The 23,553-nt window shown below is 45.6% G+C and overlaps 1 non-coding gene across 1 annotated transcript; it reads right to left on the bottom strand.

The window, feature by feature from the left end:
- Positions 1 to 15,107: 15,107 nt before the first annotated feature.
- Positions 15,108 to 15,226, bottom strand: LOC148320815 (5S ribosomal RNA). The gene has a single exon (XR_015839542.1). It is a non-coding gene; the product is annotated as a 5S ribosomal RNA (ribosomal RNA).
- Between the last annotated feature and the right edge of the window lie 8,327 nt (positions 15,227 to 23,553).

Genomic DNA, 23,553 nt, shown 5'->3' with positions numbered 1-23,553 from the left:
CTATCGCACCATGCCTGACGGAAGACCTCAAGTTTGGTCGCACGCCATTTGCGCTCAAGCTTCCTACAAGATCGTTTCAGTACGCGCGTTTCCTCTGTAAACCACGGAGTAAGCCTCTTTGGACGAGTTTTAGTTTTTAAAGGCGCGACGGAGTCAAGCGCATTTAACAAAGCGACATTAAAGTTGTTTGTGAGATCATCAATCGTACCAATATAATTAGGAAACGAAGCAGTTGCTAAAGGGAGTAGCTCAGAGAGCGCAACGATGGTTGAGGAGCTAATGTTACGGCTGCTATAATTTTGATTATGGTCAGAACGATGACAGTGAGCCAAGACTTCAAATTTGATAAAGTAATGGTCAGATATAGCACTGGTATATGGTAATACAATTATTTTTGAAGATGCTAAGCCTCGGGTTAATACCAAATCTAGCGTATTGCCATTTATATGCGTTGCTTCATTTATTATTTGCGTGAAACCAAACATCAATTATTGTCCGAAACGCCACGGTAAGTGGTTCCGACGGGAGATTCATATGAATGTTGAAGTCGCCCATGATAAGTATATTATCCGCATGAGTTACTAAATCAGCTACGAATTCAGAAAATTCATCTAAAAAGCCGGAGTAAGAGCCAGGTGGACGATAAAGAACGGCAAGATAAAACGGCAGCTCGGCTGAGGATCGCATAATGAGAACTTCAAATGTTTTAAAGGAATTGCTAAAACGAGGACTAAGTTTTAGGTTAGATTCGGAAATGAGGGCTACACCCCCGCCTTTCTTTTGAGGGCGCGCAACATGCGAGCTCACGAAGTTTGGAGGCGAAGCCTCATTTAGCGGTAAAAACTGATTTGGTTTTAACCAGGTCTCGCAAAGACCAATCATGTTAAGATTATGGTCTCTAATAAGGTCATTAACTAACAAGGCTTTCGATGAAAGCGATCTAATATTTAAAAAACCGAGTTTCAGTAAAATAGGTCTATCTAAGTTATTCCGCGCAACAGGACTCCTGGTCATAATATTAAGGAGATTGCTTTGCCTAGGTCCCGGATTGTACCTCGAGCGACTATAAACGCGGCGAGAAATTCTGACGGTCGGAATCCGATAGTTATTTACCAGCTTTCGAGTGCTATTATTTTGAGAGAACGGCTCGTCGTCAATAAAACCGACCGAGGAGGAATGCTTAAACCCATCATGTATTGCCACCTCAGTAGAAATTATATCAGTATGAGATCTACCAGCGTATGGTGTGTAGCGCTCAAATCTAGAAGAAAAGCTATGTGTGTTGTCTAAGTCTAGCATAGCGCTAGTTAGCTCTAGCCTTACAGACTCCATACCCTTCCTTACAGGCTCACTATTCGCCTGCAGCCCGACCTGCTCTAATATGAATAGTCATGGAAGGCTCAAACAATAATCTATGTTTCTAGAAAGAGTGATGGCGCCTTCCCAGTTAGGGTGAAGGCCGTCCATCCTCAGCAGGTCGGGTCGGCCCCAGAAAGAAGGCCAGTTATCTATAAACTGCAGTCCCTGCTCACTACAAAAACTAGCCAGCCACTTATTTAGCGAGAATAATCTACTAAACCTCTCATCATTGCCTCTCGCAGGCAAGGGGCCAGAGACAATTACTCGATGCCGACTCATCTTTCTGGCGAGATCACAAGTCCTTGCTATGTTTTTCTTTGTGATCTCTGATTGCTTCATCCTAGTGTCATTGGAGCCAACGTGTATCACTATATCTGAATAGCTAGCGTTGTTTGCACTGCGCTGGTGTATAGGTGTCTTGCGCGCTAGCTCCATAAGATTAGCTTCTATGTCGGGTGCTCTGGCCCCAGGAATACACATTACTGTGGCTGGATTTTCAAGCTTAATGTTGCGGGTAATGGAGTCACCTATCACTAAGGTGCGGGAGCCATGAGACCGAGGTGGAATGGAACTGCTATGTGTCTTAACAGGCTCACCGCGATTAGCAAGCCGTTTACGGCCAATGCTAACCAGACTAGCAGGTTGGCTCCAACCCGTGCTAACAGTCGTGTCCGCCACGTTTACGCTTACCACATTACTCTGCTCTAGCTGGCGGACACGTCCCTCTAGCAGGGAGAGTCTTTCCATGAGAATGGTGCAAGTGTTGCATGTGGTGGTGCACGAAACCATAGTTGCGTTTACTCGCCCGGTGGATAAAAGCGGAGGAAAAGATGTCGCGCCGAAAGTGACGTCCTGTGTCGAAACGATACAGGATGCCTCATCTACCCATCACTACCAAACGGTATTAACAAATGAGTACAAATAAAAATTCACAAAGTCCAACCAAGCGACACAACGAGCGCAAGCGAGGCGAACCGAACTCTAAAGTTCCAGCCGCCCTGAGCAGCTGGACAGAGGTCCCTTTATTGGTCCCAGCTGCACAGGTGGAGCTCGTTGATTGGGACGTCCATGATTAACGAGCAGGAACGAAGTCCACCAACGGGGAACGAGCAGGAACGAAGTCCACCAACGGGGAACGAGCGGGAAAGCAGTCCACCAATGGGGAACGAGCAGGAAGTCAGGCCAGTGATGAGGCACAAGTCCATTGACTTTACAAACGAAAGGGTGGAAGAGTTACTGCAATACAACAAGGGCGTGGCCTTGTAGGTGGGCCCTAGCCCAGGGCCGTAACATTGTGATCAAAAATAAAAAACTAAATTCACATATTTGGTCTATTTATTTTTTTTTTCAATGAACTTTAGCTTTTTGGCTGACCTTTTGTCTGATATGACGGCATGCAAAATTTGTCATGCTGAGAGATTCGCACATGCAATACTCTGAAATGGATTTGATATTAAAAGTGTAGCTTACAAGCACCACTCTGGTTCCGAGTCAGAGTTGTCAGAAATCTCTCTGAATGGTGCAAAATTTTTTTTAATTTTTTTTTTTGGAAGACATGAAGTTGAATGTCACTCACAAAGTGAGTTTTGAAGCTGTAACGGAATTCAAATAGCGTTTGCGAAGGCTCCCGTCAGTCATTTTCTCTCTCTCTACTATATATATGTATATATATTTTTTTAAGCATATTTGAAGGTGTGCCACTACTTCGCACCTATATATATATATATCTTCCGGTTCCGGCGCCGCGCGAGTGGCTGCCTGTTTACAGCAGCGTGGCTCACTATTGAGCCTTTGTCAGGTTTAAAAGGTCCTGACGCCTTCATTAGACTGAATTAAATGCAGAGAACCAGAGGAATAACCAGGGAAGGTTTTGTCTTTTCTCCATCGCGATGGGAGGAGAAGCCAGTAAGTGAAGTAGACGTCTTGCCAGTTCACTCTCCCGCACTCTCACTGACTTCTTCGCCCATCCCTCTGGACTTTATTCAGAGAAAAACGAAACCTATGGAAAGTGAAACTTAAAACAAGCGTGTGGGTGTGCGCATGTGTGCTGAAGCAATGATGTGCGTGTCTGTGAGTGTGTGTGTAATTATCATTGATACAAATAGTGTATAAAAAACATGATTAAAAATACACAAACTATTTACATACTCTCACATTTCCCCCCTGTTTGTCGGATTTAAATCATGTCCATACGGCTTTAAGATGAGTCATCAGGGAATAAAACATATAAAAATACATTTCAATGTGCCTAGTGAAAAATAACAAAACAGTCTCCACGCAGAGCTTGTCTCTGGGGGACTCGATGCAGGCCCCTTGCCTCGCTGTAGGAGGAGACAGCCGTCTTTACCTCCCGGATCTTCGTGTGTGGGGCTTGGGCGACAAGTCCATATTCATTTTACGTTTCAGTGTCCAGTTCGAGTTCGTCATTGTCCAGTTCGAGTTTGTCATACTCAACATCAATCAGATTGTAATGTTACTTTTGGGCAACAAACATGCAATTAATCATCATTTTTGTCATAAAAATAATGCAACAAAAACAGACTACACATAACAAAAAATGAAAACCATAATTATCCCGATATATATTGTGTCTTTCAAATTCTTCATAGTGGTCATAACATCAATAATTGTTTCATTTTTAAAACTTTAAATGCAATTATGTTCTTCAATCAAGGTTCAAATTTCTTTATGTACGTCATTAATTTCCAAACCATATCTAATCTTCAACATTCGTATCTGTGGCTGGTGGTGTGGTTCTGATGTGCGTGTGGTCCGAGATTGTGACTCGGGTGGACTCCTGTTCGAGGGATTCGCGTTGCTAGGCCTTTAGCTGGAAACCGGTGAAGCTTGTACTGCAACTGGTGGATCCAGCTGCCACGCCCCGCGACCTTTGCAGCGTCTGGGTCACCGCCATCATCTGGCGAGGGCCATCTCAGCATTCACTTCCCCCAACGAAGTTGTTTCAGCACCTTGAAGAAGAGTTGGTCTCCCACACGGACGTGATTTCTGTAAATCAGAACATTCTTGACCAGCATTGGCGTCTTTTGGATCTTTTTCGGTCAAACATATTTTTCGTTGGTGGTTCTGATGAACCTGAGAGTCTATAGGGTATAGTGTCCTTCCTTCGGCTGGCATTGTCCTCATTGCTGTGATTGGAACACAGTCTGGCCATTGTCTCTTTTTTTTTGGCCATAACAGTTCAAATAGTGCGTTCCACAAGTCCTGCAGACTGTATGCACAGTGACGCTTTGAGTCCATTTTTTAACAACTGTCCCACTTGTTACAACATCATTCACAAAATGCATCATTTTCACTTCAAATCACTTCTTGAAATTCCAAATGTCAGGATAATTTGAGTACACAACACTTTTCCCAATCGTTTTTAGCATCAGCATGTGTTGTTGGAAACAACTTGATCCATTTTGAAAACATATCAATCATAGTCAAACAATATTGCAACCCAAACAAATAACAGTGTCCAAAAAAAATTTTTTTTTGTTGAAAAGTCTGTATGTGGGAACAATTTCATATCATACTTCCCCCTGTTGACACATGACTATCTGCTCGTGTGTCACTCAATGTTTGCATCATTGTCCACCCAATATGCATGTTCAATTAGTGGTGCCTTTTTCCCTGGCCTGAGATCAACTTGTCAAGTTGATTTACTGTGTGTGTGTGTGTGTGTGGGGGGGTGTGTGTGTGTGTGTGTGTGTGTGTGTGTGCTTTCATGAAACCTCTTGTGCTATGTTGACTCTGAGGTTATGGCTTGGCTCCAGCCTTTATTCAATCGTAATCGTGTCATTTTCTGTTCAGAAAATTTTTTTATTTACAAATACTTACTTAGACGTGCTTTATGCGCAACTTTTCTTTTATCTTTTGTGATTTTTAAAGCACCCGTTCGCCCAAAATCAACAGAACACAAGAACATTTTATCTTGACTGTGAGTTCACATTGTAACCATACAGCTCATACAAGATGGGAAACTCCAAATTTGAATTAGCTCACAACCGCCGACGCTCTTCCTGCTTATCCTAACAATTTCTCTCTTTTACAAGTTATCTGTTGGTATCGCACTACTAATACTCCCATCGCATAAAAGTCAGCGTGATTTCTTCCTACAACCTTGGTTCTCAGACACTTTCTTATCAGTCTGGAAGGTGCACCTGGTCTTCATGTCTTTACACGTCTTAACTCCTCCAGTCGGGAGGAAAAAATGTCAAAAAGTCAAGTCATGGGTTTGGTGAAAATTTGGACGGCTCCACAGTCGTGTGGCGCCTTCTAAATGGTGCGTGGAAAAAGAATGGCGCTGGGCTTAAATGCATCGCACCTTATTAATGTAATGTTACAATTAAATCGCCGTGCAATGTGAATGTCGTGTGATGGAATGTCATTTTTTCATTCCTTAAAGCAGCAGTGAAAGCTCTTGATCACACTCTTAAGTGGTTCTCTGCCACGAAATCCAAATTGTTGTGACTAATATGCAAATGGATTCACTTTACTGTGTTTCTGCAGCAACACAAGTCCATGAAGCCATTTTTTGCAGTCACTGTTTGCCCAAATGGCTGATAATAATAATTTGGTAGTGCATTAAGATGCTTTGTAAATACAATCTTGCAGTGTATCTCCACAAGTTCCAACATACACAACCCATTTTATGGCCATGATACTATTGTTTTAAACTCACCCTAAGCCTGTTGGGCTCTTTCTCTGCCGCATAAATTACAGCCCTGAGAGACTTTGGGCTCCAACTTTATCTATGAAAGGTCAGGGACTTAATGGAGGTCATGAAAGTGCCAAGGAAAGTGTTTACACAAAAGTGGTCTGGCAAAGATTTATTACTATTTTTCTTCCCGCTTATCACTGACAATGCGTCCTTTTAAAGTTTTGACTTTTGTTTAAATTCGCCCTTGCTTATTGATCCTGATATTAAAGTCCAATTGTCAGTGTATCACGGCCTAATAAGCAAAACGCATGTTGATGTAGAAGTCCTTCTACACACACTTTTTATGTTAGTTTTTTTCTTTCGCCATGTGATCTTCTGTTGCTTCTCTCTTCGTCCTGAAAAGTTATTGTTTATCACAAGACTCTCTGCTTCCTTCTTTTTTTTTTTAAATGTTTTCTCTTTTCCTTCCTTCTGCTCAACACGTTCAAGCTTTTTGTGCATAATTTAGAATCTTCTTTTCCATTTTACAAGTTGGCCAATTTAAATTAGGTTGTTTTATTTGAAAAGCCTGTAATTCTCTTTTTCCTTTTTCACATAATCACAAATTTCTTATCACAAAATGAACATGTTAATTCTACTTCAAAGTGGACAAGTACACATCAATGTTATTTGCAATTTCTAATTTCTTCTCTGCTTTAATGAAAATTATAGCCCTTGCCAAATTTTTCCTGTATCATTTAAAGTTCTGCATTTCATTGCATCTCTGGCCTACTTTAATATAAACATCATCAACTGGAATATGAAATCTAAAATATGTATTTCTTCAATTCACCAAAAAGCAAAATCTAATTTCTATCCTCCTTCTCTCATTCAAATGACAGTCTTTAATCACTGAACTCTTTCTGTAAATTAATCACATCCCCACAACTTGGGCTCTCATTATTCTGTAAAAATAAACCTAATTTCCATTCATGCAACCAACTCAGTGTCCTCCTGGGTCCCTCAACCACACAGGTTCTAATTCTGTTACTCTGTTCCATTTTTCCACTTGCAAATCTGACTATGGCCCCTTTCTCACTTGCCCTATCATTTGAAATTGATTTATTATAAGCAATCCTATCTGCACCAATGTCACATAAAAAAAAGGTAATTGGTGTCCCATTACCAATACGGTTATTTCAGCTCAATCATTTAATCAAAAGCCAATATCTTTTGTAAATTTATGAGAACCTCTTCATTTAAAAACTTAGTCATGCTGAAGGCTGCTTCTTCTCAAGGCAATTTCTTGCTATCTGGCCTTCTTTTAGTGTGGTCTTCCTGTGTGGTTGACGGCAGTTTCTGGCAAAGTGTCCTGATCTGCCACAATTGTAACAAATATCATCTCCGGTGGGAAGGCGTCCTTGTCCCAGCCTCTTCCACCTTGATAAAAGACCTTCTGACCTTTATTTTGATAAAAAGTGTCTATAGACCTCTGTTTCTTTTTATTTTCTATCTTCTCAGCATGGAGGGCGTGATTTACATACTCCTCCAGGGTACCTGTTGGCAGGCAAATGTAATGTTTATTTACACACTTATGAATTTCCTCTCTTGATCCTGCATGTAAAGCATTCTTCAACTGCTGTTGAAATGCCCCATCCACATCACCATCTTCCTGCAGCCCGCTGTGGTTTTGAAACACAGCTGTCATTCTCACTTTGTATTGCCCAAATGTCTCATCTTTTCTGTTTCTTGTCACCCTCTTCTCTTTTTAAGGCTACCCTCATCCAATATTCTGTTTCCTCAAAGCCATTTTTCTTCATCTTTTTGTGGTCTTTCTTTGTCTTTGCTATGATTGATTTCTGCAATGCGGCTATTTTTCGTGTTTTTGACTGACCATTAAAACCATGTTCAGTTATCCATGCGTCTAAATACTGAATTTTATCAGGATCCTGTTTTTTGATGAACTTCCTTATCTTCACTCATCTTTTTAAACCAGCCTAGGCGTCTGGGTTCAATTTCTTTATTTTTCAGAAAACGCACATCAGGCTATTTCTCTCTTTTCTTTTAAGCCTATCCCGTTGTATAAGTTATTTTATTTAATTTCAAATTTAAATGAATTTATCTCCTCAAATCATCTTCTTTATTAATTTCTTTTGTAAATTTGGGAATTATTTTTCTCAATAAGATCTCGTCACTCATAAGTAGCCTTTTGTTGGTTACTAATCCTTGATTCCATTTTATCTCTACTTCATCAATCCTTTTAGCATAATTCCAACCACTTTGATCACTCTCCCTGACATTTAGACACACAGACAGACACTCAGACAGACACACAGACATATACACGGGCCCACAAAACGACACACACAGTTCTCAACACTGAACAACTTCAAACAAGAATAACATGTTAGTAATAACAGCAACACAATCCATCTTTATCTTTTGCCCATAATAAGTCCTTTAATTCAACTAATATCGCTCATAATTATGTGTGTGCAGCCCTATAGGGCCAATGCAGCCTCTGCCACAAATGCACACTGCCACTTATACACGCAACACATTGAGGTGAGCGCTTTTTTGGTTTATCTATCTTTTATTGGGGGTTTTTGTCTTATCAATGCAGTTCTGTCTGATCTAGTTCTCATTCTATGTGGCGTTCCCTGATAATGTGGGTGGTGGGGGGTAATTCAGGATGCAGGGGGCAGTTGCAACCCCCCCCCTTCTTTACCTTCTTCAACAACCCTCTCTGTCATCCTCAAATACTATTCCTGTTTATAACCCTTATTGCATTATACGGGATAAAATACCAAATGGTATTTGTAATCCCCAATCACACCATTCACTCACTTTGCATACAGCAAAATGATCATTCCACATCTGGTGTTGTGTGTGCGGGTTTTTTTTTTTTTTTTCTTCAGCTTCTCTGCAAATTCTTCTCTCACTACCCTGAAACCTGATCCTTCAGGCTTGGCCCAGCCAGACCTCTTCTTTTGCTGTTGTCTGGTCCGCTACTTCTCCAAACCCACACACACACACACACGCACGCACGCACGCACACTCACGCACGTACGCTCTTTCTCACTGACTCAACCCTGTTTTTTGTCCTCATACACACACACACACACACCTGCGCAGCTATAAAGAAATTCAAATAAAAATAATAAAAACCACCAAAAATAATGCCTTATTATTCCCTAAATTTTAAATGTGAAATTGTGAGGAGACCTCTAAGTAATAGACGCCACCGTGATGTCGGTTTGAACGAGTTACGACCTAATTTCTTCTTTTTGTAACTCCCTAAACAACACGATCCGGTTTAGACGTACCGCAGGACGTTCTTTTTTACCACCGCGTTATCTGTAAGGGAGACCCAGTCTCCCGAGAAACCCAGTTTCTCAATGAGTTACGGCCTAATACTATTTGTAACTCCTTGAATAACGCGATCCGGTTTTTTTCTTTTCTTCTTTTTTTTTTATCAGACGGACCGCAGAACCGTCAATCAACGCAACCGTGCTTTCCGTAAGGGAGACCCAGTCTCCCGAGAAACCCAGTTTCTCAATGAGTTATGGCCTAATTATTTTTCTATAACTCCTTAGACGAGCACGATCCAGTTTCTTTTCTTTTCGACCGAACTACTGCAAAACGGCCGGCGCGCTCTTCCTTACTCACATAAATCACCCCTTACGAATTGTGTTAATATTTTAAATTTTAAAATGGTGGCACAAAATAATTTGAAAAACAATACCTGGCTTCCTCCGGATCCGCCTGGTCCGACAGGGAACCGACATCCGGGCGGACGGCCGCGCCGGAGCACAGAGGCCCGCTTTCAAATGGTGAAGCGCTGACGTCAGATTCGTTGGCCCCCGAAATATCCAGCGACGTTCGTCCGTCCGGGTGTGGCTCCCGGGTTGACCGGCACCAATAAATGTCAGGTTTTAAAGGTCCTGACGCCTTCATTAAACTGAATTAAATGCAGAGAACCAGAGGAATAACCAGGGAAGGTTTTGTCTTTTCTCCATCGCGATGGGAAGAGAAGCCAGGAAGTGAAGTAGACGTCTTGCCAGTTCACTCTCCCGCACTCTCACTGACTTCTTCGCCCATCCCTCTGGACTTTATTCAGAGAAAAACGAAACCTATGGAAAGTGAAACTTAAAACAAGCATGTGGGTGTGCGCATGTGTGCTGAAGCAATGATGTGCGTCTGTGAGTGTGTGTGTAATTATCATTGATACAAATAGTGTATAAAAAACATGATTAAAAATACACAAACTATTTACATACTCTCACAGCCTTTTTCGTGTGTTTTTTCCCTTTACCCTTTTTTATTTTATTTTTACCTCACCTCAGCAATGGACATCCAACTTGCGGTGGTTTTACTGCTGTTGGGGGCTGTTTTTTGCGCGATCGTGTCCGGAGACGAAACTCGGAGCTACGGATCGATTGTGTACACAAGAGATCAGCTGTTAGCACTCCGTGCTAACCCCGCGTGGGCTCCCGGAGCGAGACCCGATATCCCCCGCGAGCTGAGGAGGAAGAGACGGGGATGTCGTGCGGGGGCTAAACGCCAGGCAAGGAGGAGACGATATCACCCCGTCCTCCCGTCCGTTATTATGGGGAATGTTCGATCCCTCCCCAACAAAATGGACGAGCTAACAGCGCTAACCCGGCACGAGAGGATTGTCCGGGAGGCTAGCTTGCTGGTGTTCACGGAGTCGTGGCTAACAGAGCTAACGCCGGACGCCGACGTGGAATTGGACGGCTTCCAAATACTACGCGCGGACAGGACACTGGAGAGCGGTAAGAGAAAAGGGGGAGGGCTGGCTGTGTTTGTTAATGATAGATGGTGTAACCCTGGGCATATAACTGTTAAGGATCAACTTTGCAGTCGGGACATTGAGCTGATAGCTGTTAGCATGCGTCCGTTATATTTACCACGAGAGTTCAGTCATGTGATCGCGGTGGCGGCATACGTGCCACCCTCTGCAAACAGTGAGACAGCCTGTGACGTACTGACTGCAGCTGTGAGCAGGCTACAAACACAGCACCCAAATGCCTTGTTCCTTATCTCTGGTGACTTCAATCATGCTTCTCCTTCCTCCTCTCTGCCTTCATTCACACAATATGTAACATGCCAAACCAGAGACAATAAAATATTGGACCTCTTCTATGCCTAACACCAATGAGGCGTACACGTCACTGCCCCTCCCCCCGCTGGGCAAAGCTGACCACAACTTGGTTGCTCTCCTGCCTGTGTACAAACCTCTCGTCCGCAGGCAGCCAGCTGTGACACGCACAGTTCAGCGATGGTCCGGAGAAGCCGAGGAGGCCTTGAAGGACTGTTTCAACACAACTGTGTGGGAGGTATTCAGCGAAGCTCACGGTGAGGACATTAATGGTCTAACAGACACAGTTACAGACTATATTAACTTCTGCATGGAGAACACCATTCCCACCAGGACTGTAAGATGTTTCTCCAACAACAAACCCTGGATCACACCGGACATTAAAGCTCTCCTGAAGGAGAAAAAGAGGGCTTTTGTTTCAGGCGACAAGGACGAGCTGAAGAGAGTGCAGCGTCAGCTGAGAAGGAGGATCCGAGAGGGGAAAAAGTCATACAGGATGCGGATGGAAGAACAACTGCAGCGGAACAATGCCAGGGATTTCTGGAGGGGCCTGAAGACCATCTCAGGCCACGGACAAGCAGGTAAGACCCAGAATGAGTTGAACCTATTTTTCAATAGGTTTGATCAAATGTCTGACCCCGCTCAGGCTTCCCTGATGCAGCCCCCACCCACCCCTCCTGCCACTGCGAACAAGACCCTCTCTCCCCCTCTCTCTCTCCACAGGCTCCAGTTCCCAGCCTCATCAGACAACCACCACTTCCTCCTGCTCAGCCTTGTTCCTCACAACATCTCAGGTGAAGAACCAGCTGAGGAAGATGAAGGCGAGGAAGGCGGCAGGCCCAGATGGGATCAGCTCCCAGCTCCTCAAATCCTGCGCAGACCAGCTGTGTGGAATCGTCCAGCACATGTTCAACCTGAGCTTGAAGCTGGGCAGAGTCCCCCAGCTGTGGAAAACATCCTGCCTGGTTCCGGTTCCGAAGACACCCCATTCGAAGGAGCTCAACAACTTCAGACCAGTGGCGCTGACGTCTCATCTGATGAAGACCCTGGAGAGACTGGTCCTCGTCCATCTGCGCCCCCTGGTCAGCTCCTCAATGGACCCACTCCAGTTTGCATACCAGCCTGGCATCAGTGTGGATGATGCCATCATCTACCTGCTCCACACTTCACTCTTCCACCTGGAGAAGGCGGGGGGCACGGTGAGGATCATGTTCTTTGATTTCTCAAGTGCTTTCAACACCATCCAGCCCGCCTTATTGGGAGACAAACTGGAGCAGGCGGGAGTGGCCCACCACCTCATCACATGGATTCACAACTACCTCACAAACCGGCCACAGTACGTGAGAACACAGGACTGTGTGTCTGACGTGCTCCTCTGCAGCACGGGAGCGCCGCAGGGAACTGTGCTGGCTCCCTTCCTGTTCACCCTCTACACCTCGGACTACAAATACAATTCCACAACCTGTCACCTGCAGAAGTTCTCTGATGACTCTGCGATTGTCGGCCTCATCACTGACGATGACGATCGGGAGTACAGAGGGGTTACGCAGGGGTTCGTGGACTGGTGTCAGCAGAACCGCCTCCAAATCAACGCTGGCAAATCCAAAGAGCTGGTGGTGGATTTCCGCAAGCGTCGGCACTCTCCACCTGCACCAGTGAATATCCAGAGAACAGACGTTGAGAGGGTCTCAACTTACAAGTACCTGGGTGTTCATCTGAACAATAAACTGGACTGGAGCGACAACACAGACGCTCTCTATAGGAAGGGTCAGAGCAGACTCTTCCTACTCAGGCGGCTGAGGTCCTTTGGCGTTCGGGGAACACTCCTCAGGAACTTCTATGACTCGGTGGTTTCATCAGTCATCTTCTATGGAGTGGTCTCCTGGGCAGGAGGCATCTCGGGCCGAGACAAAAAGAGACTGGACAAACTGGTGAGGAGGGCCAGCTCTTTCCTGGGCTGATCCCTGGACTCTGTGGACTCAGTGGGGGGCAGAAGGATGACGGCAAAACTGTCATCAATGCTGGACAAACCAGCCCACCCATTCAATGACACTCTGAGAACACTTTACAGCTCCTTCAGTGACAGACTTTTACACCCTCGCTGTACCAAAGAGAGATTTCGCCGCTCCTTCCTGCCGACTGCTGTCAGACCTTTTAACAAGAACATTGGGTCAGGCCTACAAACAGGAGGGCATTAGTGCAATTGTGCAGTCCTAGAATGCAATATACACTACTACTGTACTTTCAGCCAAGGGTGTACTTAAATATTGACCAATGATGTATTTTGTTTACCATTACAGTATTCTTATTACAATACTTCTATCACTGTAGTATTTCTACCACTGCAGGGTGTTCACTATTACAGTACTTTTATCATTGCAGTACTTTTATAATTACGGTATTTCCTATCATTGCGGTACTTTTACTATTACAATACTTCATCATTGCAGTATTTTTCCATCGTTGCAGTACTTCTACCATTATAGTACTTTTATCATTGCCGAGTGGTCTAAGGCGCCGCGTTCAGGACCCAGTCTCCCCAGGAGGCCTCGGTTCGAATCTCGAATTTCCCCATTGTGGGACTAATAAAGGGAATTATTATTATTATTATTATATTATTTATCATTGCAGTACTTTTACCATTACAGTACTTTTATCATTGCAGTATTTTCTATCATTGCAGTACTTTCCTGTCATTTCAGTACTCTCACCATTACAGTACTTTTATCAGTGTAATATCTTTATCATTGCAGTATTTTCAATCATTCAGTAGTTTTTATCATTACAGTGTTTCCCCCTCTGTATAATGGACAGGCATTAGGAGTGTTTCCTTACACTTAGATACGTTTATACTGTGTATATTTGCATGCTTTTTATGAATGTCTGCTGCTAATGTTACACATTAACGGCTACATTACGCCGCCGACTCTGTGTGATCTATATCTTTGCTGCTGTAACACTTCAAATTTCCCCATTGTGGGACTAATAAAGGACATCTTTATCTTTATCTTTATATATATATATATATATATATAACATATTTTCGCACCCAAAAGACGCGCCGTGTCAAAGGGCGCAACACCTGTTGAGGGTGCTATTTCTGTCTTTGAAACATATACTGGGCGCGCCCCCTGACAACTCAGCTGCTGTGAGCATAGCAATAGCTCGGCTGACCACGCTGAGACAGCCGATGGCATCTCACTCTGTCTCAATAGCATGAGCATTCACTCCATTTCTATGGTAGATGCCATGACACCATTGACAATTACTGTCATTAACAATGACTCTAGCCAATAATAGGTGCATTGGCAATAGCCTACTAGGCAACGTCAGGGGAGGGACTTGACTGTTCACCACACTCCTTAGAGTCACGGTTTCAAATAAAAAAAATTTAAAAAAAACTCAGCATACAAGCAAACAATGAAACATAGAAATAAGATTAACACAAAACATGTATCTCTCATGCCATCAATATACCCAAAAGAAATGAAAATAACACAAAAGCCACTCAGCCTTAGCCAATTCCAAGCAATGGATTCTGGGAGCCACTCAGACCCATAATCCCATAGCTGTTTAGAGAGATTTGCATGGCTGTTTAAAGAGATGTGCTGTTATGCTTTGGACTTTTTGTCTGTTGTCTAAACCTGGGACGTTTCTTGCTTGCAATAACATAAATGATAAGACAGACTACAACATTGTGGACAGCTGCCCTTTGTCCAGCTTTCTCCTACATCATCACCCAAACACCATAGTCATAGTGTATAGTCACGGTCAATAAGAAGCACAGACAACCCTCACTTTGTCCAGCAGGGTGTGCTAACATGCACTCTGAACAGCCCACTCATTAAAAGGGTTGATGGTCGTGAGTGATACTTTGTCCATATAATGGGCGCGTCGACTTACAAGGCGCTTTGTTTGTTTTGGGGAAGACTTGGGACTTATAAGTGCGCCTTATGACTGCGAAAATATATATATATGTATATAAGCTTACAGCACCTGGTATTCCCAGGCGGTCTCCCATCCAAGTACTAACCAGGCCCGACCCTGCTTAGCTTCCGAGATCGGACGAGAACGGGCGTTCTCAAGGTGTTATGGCCGTAAGCAACAACTGCTTTCAAAATTTTGCATTTTATACATGTGTGACGGGCCACTCCTGGTGGCGATTTGCAGCACCACGTCGCTGTCGCTCCGATACACCACGGACACTCAGGTGGATTTTAGAATTGTTTCTTTAATTTAATTCTGCAACACAATGTGGCAAGAGCAAGAGTAAAGTCGCAACCATCTTGAGATAATCACTCTGCAATCCTCGTAGCTCTAACTCACTGACAACACAAACAAATTAAATCTGACTCTATAAAACCAAACAAAGTACTTGTTACAAGTGTGATCGTATAGTGTTTTAACTAGAATACAATTACATCCAACCTTCCTGGCAATACAATTCTATGACTATTTACAGTAAGAAAAAGAAAAAGAAGATATTCACTCTCATTTACAGAGTGACCCTGAATGCATCGCACGTAGCAGACACGTAGCAGAACGTGACGACGTCACATCGCAAATGGCGGCAGCGCTTAACTGCAGGCTCGCGCAAATACACTCAAATAAATGAAAAACACGACAATAAAAACAAGATACAATAAAACAGAAAAGAAAATCACATTACCTGCAACACAATGTGGCAAGAGCAAGAGTGAAGTCGCAACCATCTCGAGATAATCTGCACAACACACGTGTTTACAAATAAATTTAACAGTTGACAAAATGTTACTTTTACAACAGTACAAGAATCGATGTGGGCTCATGACAATCAACTGAACTACTTGAGCGCACCACAGCAACATAAACGAACCAAATCATAATAATAATGTGCATTTGTTGGACGAGCCACGAGATGCGACTTACCACTCTGCAATCCTCGTAGCTCTAACTGACGCTACGCGGGATGCAGGTGCCACATTGTGTGCCATTGCGTCACTTCCGCCATCATTTAACAATGTATATATTTTACTCCGTTACATACACCCCCCTTAAATTATGCGGAAGTGAGGCAACATACATAAAGACAATGAAAGTGTAGTATTAGGTGACATATGTAGGTAGGAACCTTACGTATGTACTGTGGGCTTGGGGGCAAATAATAAACGTTACGCAATAATACTGCACGGTGTGTGTCGTTCCTCCTGTCGCCTCCTGCCAATATAGTTCGGCCAGACTCACGAACTAACAATACATGGTGTCAGAAGTGGCAGAAGAGGGTCTTTTTGGAGCTGAATCTTACCGAGAGAGTGTCCCGCGTACACGCGAGTTTTCGTTTCATACGAGACAGTTCAGGCTGCGGGGGCGAGCCCGCGTAACGGCAAGATGTCTCAGTTTCAAGTCTCTCCACCTGAAAAATTTACGTTCAGGGCTGAAGACTGGACGAAATGGATAAAGCGTTTTGAACGGTTTCGCATTGCGTACGGGCTGGAAACGCAAGCAGACGAGAATCAGGTGAATACGCTTATCTACACCATGGGGGAGGAAGCGGAGGACATACTAGTTTCTCTCCACCTGAGCGCCGTGGAAGCGAGTGACTATGTCACAGTCAAAAATAAGTTGGACACCCACTTTGTGGCTCGCAGAAATGTCATCTTCGAGAGGGCAAAGTTTAATTTGCGTCAACAAGAAGAGGGGGAGTCGGCTGATGGCTTTCACACGGCACTACATTGTCTCGCGGAGTACTGCGGATACGGGGCTCTTCACGACGAAATGGTGAGAGACAGATTTGTTGTCGGCTTGAGAGATAAACGTTTATCAGAACAACTGCAGTTGGACCCAGAATTAACACTGGTGAAGGCAATTACCAGAGCTCGTCAAAGTGAGCAAATAAAGAAGCAACAGGAGGTGTTAAAGTCTAACTTTAAAGTTGACATCGCCAACACTCAGCTGGACAGCGTGCACGCGCGCCTCCGCGGTGACGCGCGGCCGAAACAAATGCCGCGACAACATGGAGGAACATTTAAAAAAGCACCGATGGACAGACAGAGACAATGCAAACGATGCGGTGATCCAAAAGGACATAGTCTGCAACAATGCCCAGCTAGAGAAGCAATGTGTAATTACTGCAAGAAAAAGGGGCATTATGCAAGAGTGTGCAGAACGAAGAAAATAAAAGGAGTGAATGCTGTCATAGAGACTGATGATGAGGCAGAAGTTGCATTCCTTGGCTCCTTGTCAGCCGATAAAATGACCAGTCCGTGGATGACAGACATAAACATGGACAATTACAGTGCAGTGTTTAAGATTGACACTGGCGCGGATGTTACAGCTGTTTCAGAAACACTTTACAGCCGTGGTAAATTCAGAAGACTGGTGAGACCTCTTAAAGTTCTGAAGGGACCAGGGGGCGCACGTCTAAAGGTCAAGGGCATGTTCACAGCCACACTCAGTAAGAACAATAATTGCGTCAAGGAGAACATATATGTTGTGAAAGGGCTGAGCACACCACTGCTGGGCGGGATGGCTGCGATGAAACTGCAGCTGGTCGCTCGACTGGAGAACATCAGCCTGGTCTCCATGGAATCCATAAAGGAGGAGTTTCCCAAGCTTTTCAGTGGATTAGGTAAAATGGAGGGTGAGTACAACATTGTACTGAAGCCTGGTGCACAACCTTTCTCTCTTTCGACGCCCCGACGTATTTCTCTCCCACTCCTGCCAAAAGTTAAAGAGGAGCTGAAGCGTATGGAGGCGCAAGGAGTCATCTCTAAGGTGGAGGTGCCAACGGAATGGTGTGCACCAATGGTGGTGGTGCCGAAGCGGACTTGCAAGAGCAGAGTGAGAATATGCACAGACCTCACTGAACTGAATAAATCTGTCATGAGAGAAAAACACCCTCTTCCCTCAGTCGAACACACCTTAGGTCAGTTGGCAGGCGCTAGGGTGTTCTCAAAGTTAGATGCCAATGCTGGTTTCTGGCAGATACCGCTATCCAAGGAGTCTTCTTTGCTGACTACGTTCATCACTCCGTTTGGACGCTACTGTTACAACCGTCTGTGTTTTGGAATCTCATCTGCACCGGAACACTTCCAGAAGCGTATGTCGCGCATTTTGGAGGGCCTGGATGGAGTTGTATGTCAAATGGATGATGTGCTCATCTGGGGAGCGACGCAGTGTGAGCATGATGAGAGACTGAGGAGTACTTTGTTACGTCTACAGGACGCGGGCGTCACACTGAATGAAAAGTGTGAGTTCTCAAAGAACACAATAAAGTTCTTGGGACAAGTTATCGACTCATCGGGGGTCAGTGCAGACCCTGACAAAGTGAGTGCTGTAAAAGTTATGAAGGAACCAAGCAACATCAGCGAGGTGAGACGTTTCCTAGGGATGACAAATCATCTTGGCAAGTTCCTACCTCACCTGGCGGAAAAGACGCGTCCTCTCAGAGACCTGCTTAGGAAGTCCAACATGTGGGTCTGGGGACCACAACAGCAGCAAGCATTTGATGGCATTAAAGCGGACTTGACGTCGACCCCTGGGCTGGCGTTATATGACCCAAATGCTGAAACACTGGTCTCTGCTGATGCATCCTCCTTCGGGTTGGGCAGTGTGCTTCTCCAGAAGCAAGCTGATTCTCGTTGGAAGCCAGTGGCGTATGCTTCGAGAGCCCTCAGCAGCACCGAACAGCGATACGCCCAGATCGAGAAAGAGGCACTAGCTTCGACATGGGCCTGTGAGAGGTTTTCAGAGTTTCTCATAGGAAAGCAGTTCCATATCGAGACAGACCACAAGCCTCTAGTTCCCCTGCTGGGCTCCAAGAGTCTAGAGATGCTTCCGCCACGCATCCAGCGTCTTCGTATGAGATTGATGAGGTTTACTTATACTATCTCTCATGTAGCTGGTAAGAACATTGCAACTGCGGATGTGCTGTCACGGGCCCCTGTCAGCGCCACGTCGGACGGGTTGCAAGAAGAAGAGGTCAACTTGTATGTTGATTCTGTCATTGCGAACCTTCCTGCTACTGAATCGAGGCTGGTGGAAATACAAGAAAGTCAAGTCAACGATGCCATTCTCCTGCAGCTGAAGAAGTTCTGCCTGGAGGGATGGCCGGACAAATTTTCTGTGGACCGTACAATCCAGCCCTATCTGCCGTTTTCTGGTGAGCTCACAGTTCAGGATGGACTACTGCTGTATGGCTGCAGGATTGTGATTCCAACGTCGCTTAGGGCAGACGTGCTGTCCAAGCTTCACGAGGGCCACCTTGGGATTGCTAAATGCAGGGAGAGGGCGAAACAGTCTGTGTGGTGGCCAGGTCTCAGTACAGATCTGTCCAGGACGATTGCGGACTGTGATGTGTGTGCCAAGGAGAGGACGACTCTCAGAGAAACAATGATGCCTACTGAGTTCCCATCGAGGCCATGGTCCTTGGTCGGGGCTGATCTGTTCCGGATAAATAACAAAGATTATCTGGTTGTAGTGGACTATTTTTCAAGGTTCTTCGAAGTGGCTTGGCTGACGTCTACTACATCGGAGGCTGTGATCGAGCACTTCAAGTCTATCCTTGCTCGTCATGGAATTCCCGAAGAAGTGCGCTCCGACAACGGGCCACAGTTTGCTTCTGTGGTCTTCAACAAGTTTGCCTCGGAATGGGGATTCAAGCATGTGACGTCCAGCCCACGTTTTCCACGGGGTAATGGTGAGGCTGAGCGTGCGGTGAGGACCATAAAGGGTCTTCTCAAAAAGTCTGCAGACCCGTATCTTGCCCTTATGGCCTACCGTGCTGCTCCCTTGGCGAATGGCTACAGTCCCACGGAACTCCTCATGGGGAGGAGGATAAGGACACCTGTTCCTGTGATTTCATCTCAGCTTAATCCCAGATGTGCGGACATTGAAGATTTGAAGACTACAGAACAAAGGTACCGACAGATGCAGCGTCAAAATTATGATCGCAGACACAGAGCGCGTGATATGCCACACCTTCGACCAGGAGATCAGGTGTGGGTCAGGGACACACGAGAACGTGGCACAGTTGTGTCTACTGCGGGCACACCGAGGTCCTATGTTGTCGAGACACCCGGCGGTAGGCTGCGAAGGGTCTGTTCTTTGACTGCATGTTGTTGAGCAATCTTTGCGGCCACATTGAGGTCTCTCCTCAAGCAGTTCACAAATTCATTGTGGCTGACAACGTTGGTATTCTCCAGAACATGATGGAACATAATGTCAACAGGCAAACGAGGGACTCGTCCAAACATCAAGTAGAACGGTGCAAAGCCTGTGGTCTCGTGCACTGTGCAGTTATAGCAGAATGTCAACATGTTCAGCATCTGAGGCCATCTGGACTTCGAGTTTGGGGGAAGCGTCCTGATCATGCCGCCCAGAGTTCTGTTGAATCTTTCGGCAATACCGTGGCGCATTGGGTGATACGGTGTCGTGTGGGACTTGTGCCCGCCTGCCATCTCAAGAAGGTCCTTGATGAGCCTACTCTCAAAGTTAGCCCCCTGATCCGAATGGATCCTTGTAGGGAACCCACAGACACAGAAAAATTTGTCCCACAAGCAGCGGGCAACTTGCTTTGCTGACTGGTTCCTGCAGGGGAAGGCGAGAGCCAACTTTGAGAAATGGTCCGTCACAACAAGGACATCAGTGGTCTTCTTGTCACCAGACTCCGCTGTCCAGAAATCAATGCACACCAGCTCCATTGGGAAAGAAGTACGGATGTTCTCGAGTGGTGCTCGGGCGTTTGGTTCAGGGGTCTTACCCAGGATGCATCTCTGGCACTGCTTTATGTGTCTCACAATGTCCTTCTCCATCCCAGTCCAGAAGAACCGTTCACTAGCCAGAGAGAGTGTTCTCGAACAGCCCTGATGACCAGCCGCGTCATGAACACCATGCAAGACTTGACGTTTCAGAGATTCTGGGGTGACGAACTGAAATACCTTCCGGTTCATGTGGTGGTCCCTCCTCACTCTGTAAAGAGTCCCATCACAAACCTTCAACTTCTTCCAGTGCCTCAACAACACAAGCACACAGCGAGACTCGTCAGCTCTTTCGCGTGCATTGGGTCTCTTATGCCGCTGAACAAAAAAGAGCACTCTGCTCAACGTAGCATCTTGCTGCTGCAGATTGCGTAACTGGCTGTAGGGGATGGCAACAGAAGGATCCTCTTCTGGCAACTGTAATGACGACAGGGTTGCGCCGGGTAGCCAGGAGACACCGCCAGTTTGCTGGGCATCCAAAACAGCAGACACCTCCTCAGCACCAATAGCACAGCCGGGCGACTGATTGGGAACTTGCCCTTGGGGAGCTTCTTCATCTGCAACACCCCCAGCAGTGTGAACAACCTGGCAGTTGGTGGTCAAACGGAAGGCATCCTGTACAGTGTCATTAACAACTCCTTTGACTTCTTCCAACAAGGACAGATAGGGTTCTTTCACCAGACGATGACTCACGCAAGACTGGACAAAGGGTTCACGGCTCAGGGCGTCAGCCACCGTGTTCTTGGGTCCTGGAACGTACTTCAAGTCAAAGTCAAATGCTGCCAGCTTTGACACCCATCTCTGTTCGCAGGCATCCAGCCTGGGCTTCGTCAGAATATAGGTCAAGGGGTTGTTGTCAGACCACGCAGTGAAGTGTCTACCTTTAAGCCAGTGGGGGAACTTGTCACATATGGCCCACTTCAAAGCAAGAAATTCAAGCCTGTGCGCTGGGTAGTTCAACTGGGCTCGCGATAGTGTCTTGCTAGCAAAAGCCACCGGTCTTGCAACCTTCTCATCAGGTTGAAGCTGGGAAAGAACGGCTCCAATGCCATCGAATGAAGCATCGACTGCAAGGATGAAAGGCTTCCCAAAGTCAGGATGGGCCAATGTCACACTGTGTGACAAGTCGTGCTTCAAGGTCTCAAAGGCTTCCAGACACTTAGCAGTCCAGTCTTGTGCTGTTAACTTCACATGACTCGAAGCGTTCAATGCCGATCTCGCCCCTCGTTTGGCTTTACGACCAGTTCTTTGGCCCGAAAGAAGTTTGAAAAGGGGTCTGGCCTTTATGGAACAATCTTCAATAAAATGTTGATAATACAACACCATCCCCAAAAAAGATCGGATCTTCTTCTGTGAGGGAGTGACGCCATCACTGTCCATCAAGTCGGACACCTGCACTTGGTTTATTGCCTCAACTTTCCCGGGGTCCGTCTGCACACCCAACTCGGAGATGACATGGCCGAGAAACTTCACTGATCTCCGAAGAAAGTGGCACTTCTTTGGCGCGAGCCTAAGATTATGGTTCTTCAAGCGGGAGAAAACGAACTCCAACCACTCAAGCGCTATCTGTTCTGTCGGACCAAAGACCATCAGGTCGTCAAGATAGCACAAGAGGCTAGTGAAATTCTCGTCCCCAAAGATGGAAAGCATCATCCGCATGAATGTGGCCGGACTGTTTGATAGACCTTGCGGCATCCGGTTGTATTCATGCAGGCCAAAGGGAGACGAAAAAGCAGTGTACTTCTTATGATCCTCAAACAGGGGCACGTTGTAGAACCCTGATGTGAGGTCCATGGTGGAGAAGAAGACATTCCCCCCAAGTGCAGCAAGGGCATCAGCTTGATGAGGCAGCAGGTGTGCATCACGCAGTGTCCTTGCATTGAGCCACCTGAAATCTGTGCAAATGCGCAAATCTCCATTCTTCTTCCACACAAGAACCAAGGGAGATGCATACTCACTGGTTGACTTTCGAATTATTCCCTTCTCTTCCATCTCATTGAGAGCGATCCTCAGCTTCTCGTACTGACTAGGCGGCACTCTCCGATAAGGTAGGTGGAATGGTCTCTCATCCACTAGGTGTATTTTGTGCACAAAGTCAGATGCCTCCCCACAGTCCATCCTGTTTCGTGAAAAGATAGACTCATGTCTTTCAATGATTTGGAAAAGTCGGTCTCTCCACATGTCAGACACAGCACACTCATCCAGATCCAGATCGTGCAGTCCGAGCTGGTCCAATGCTAGCCTAATTTCTTCCTTGGACTTTGGCTTTGCAGCCTTAGTGACAGACTGAGAGAGAACTTGGATGTTATCAGGCTGAGACAGATCTTCAACAGCGATGCAAGGAAACACATCTGCCAGTTTTGAGTTCCTCTTCAACATCACTTGTTCACTGGAGGGGTTGATGACTTTCACTGGAAGCCATCGATCTGCACCTTGATTGAGTTGGTCCAATCATGACTGTGCTGCCGATCGACATCGGTGCGGAGGCAGGAAGCTTAGCCCAAACAAGGTGTTCACTATTCGGTTGCAACATCACACATTGACGTAACTTCAGAGTGCCAACTTTGTCAGGCACATTCATACCTCTCCATTTCTCTGTGTTGGAAAGGAGTGAGAAGAAGTGGTGGGAGTCCTCATCAATGGCACTACTGGGCTCAGATATGAGTCGCCAGTAGCTGTCAGTCCTCCTCATC

The sequence above is a fragment of the Idiotropiscis lumnitzeri genome, chromosome 16, assembly GCF_059441095.1.
Source record: "Idiotropiscis lumnitzeri isolate Australia: NSW breed Sydney's pygmy pipehorse chromosome 16, RoL_Ilum_1.0, whole genome shotgun sequence".
Classification (NCBI taxonomy): Eukaryota; Metazoa; Chordata; class Actinopteri; order Syngnathiformes; family Syngnathidae; genus Idiotropiscis; species Idiotropiscis lumnitzeri.
This window is presented reverse-complemented; position numbering and strand designations above follow the sequence as displayed.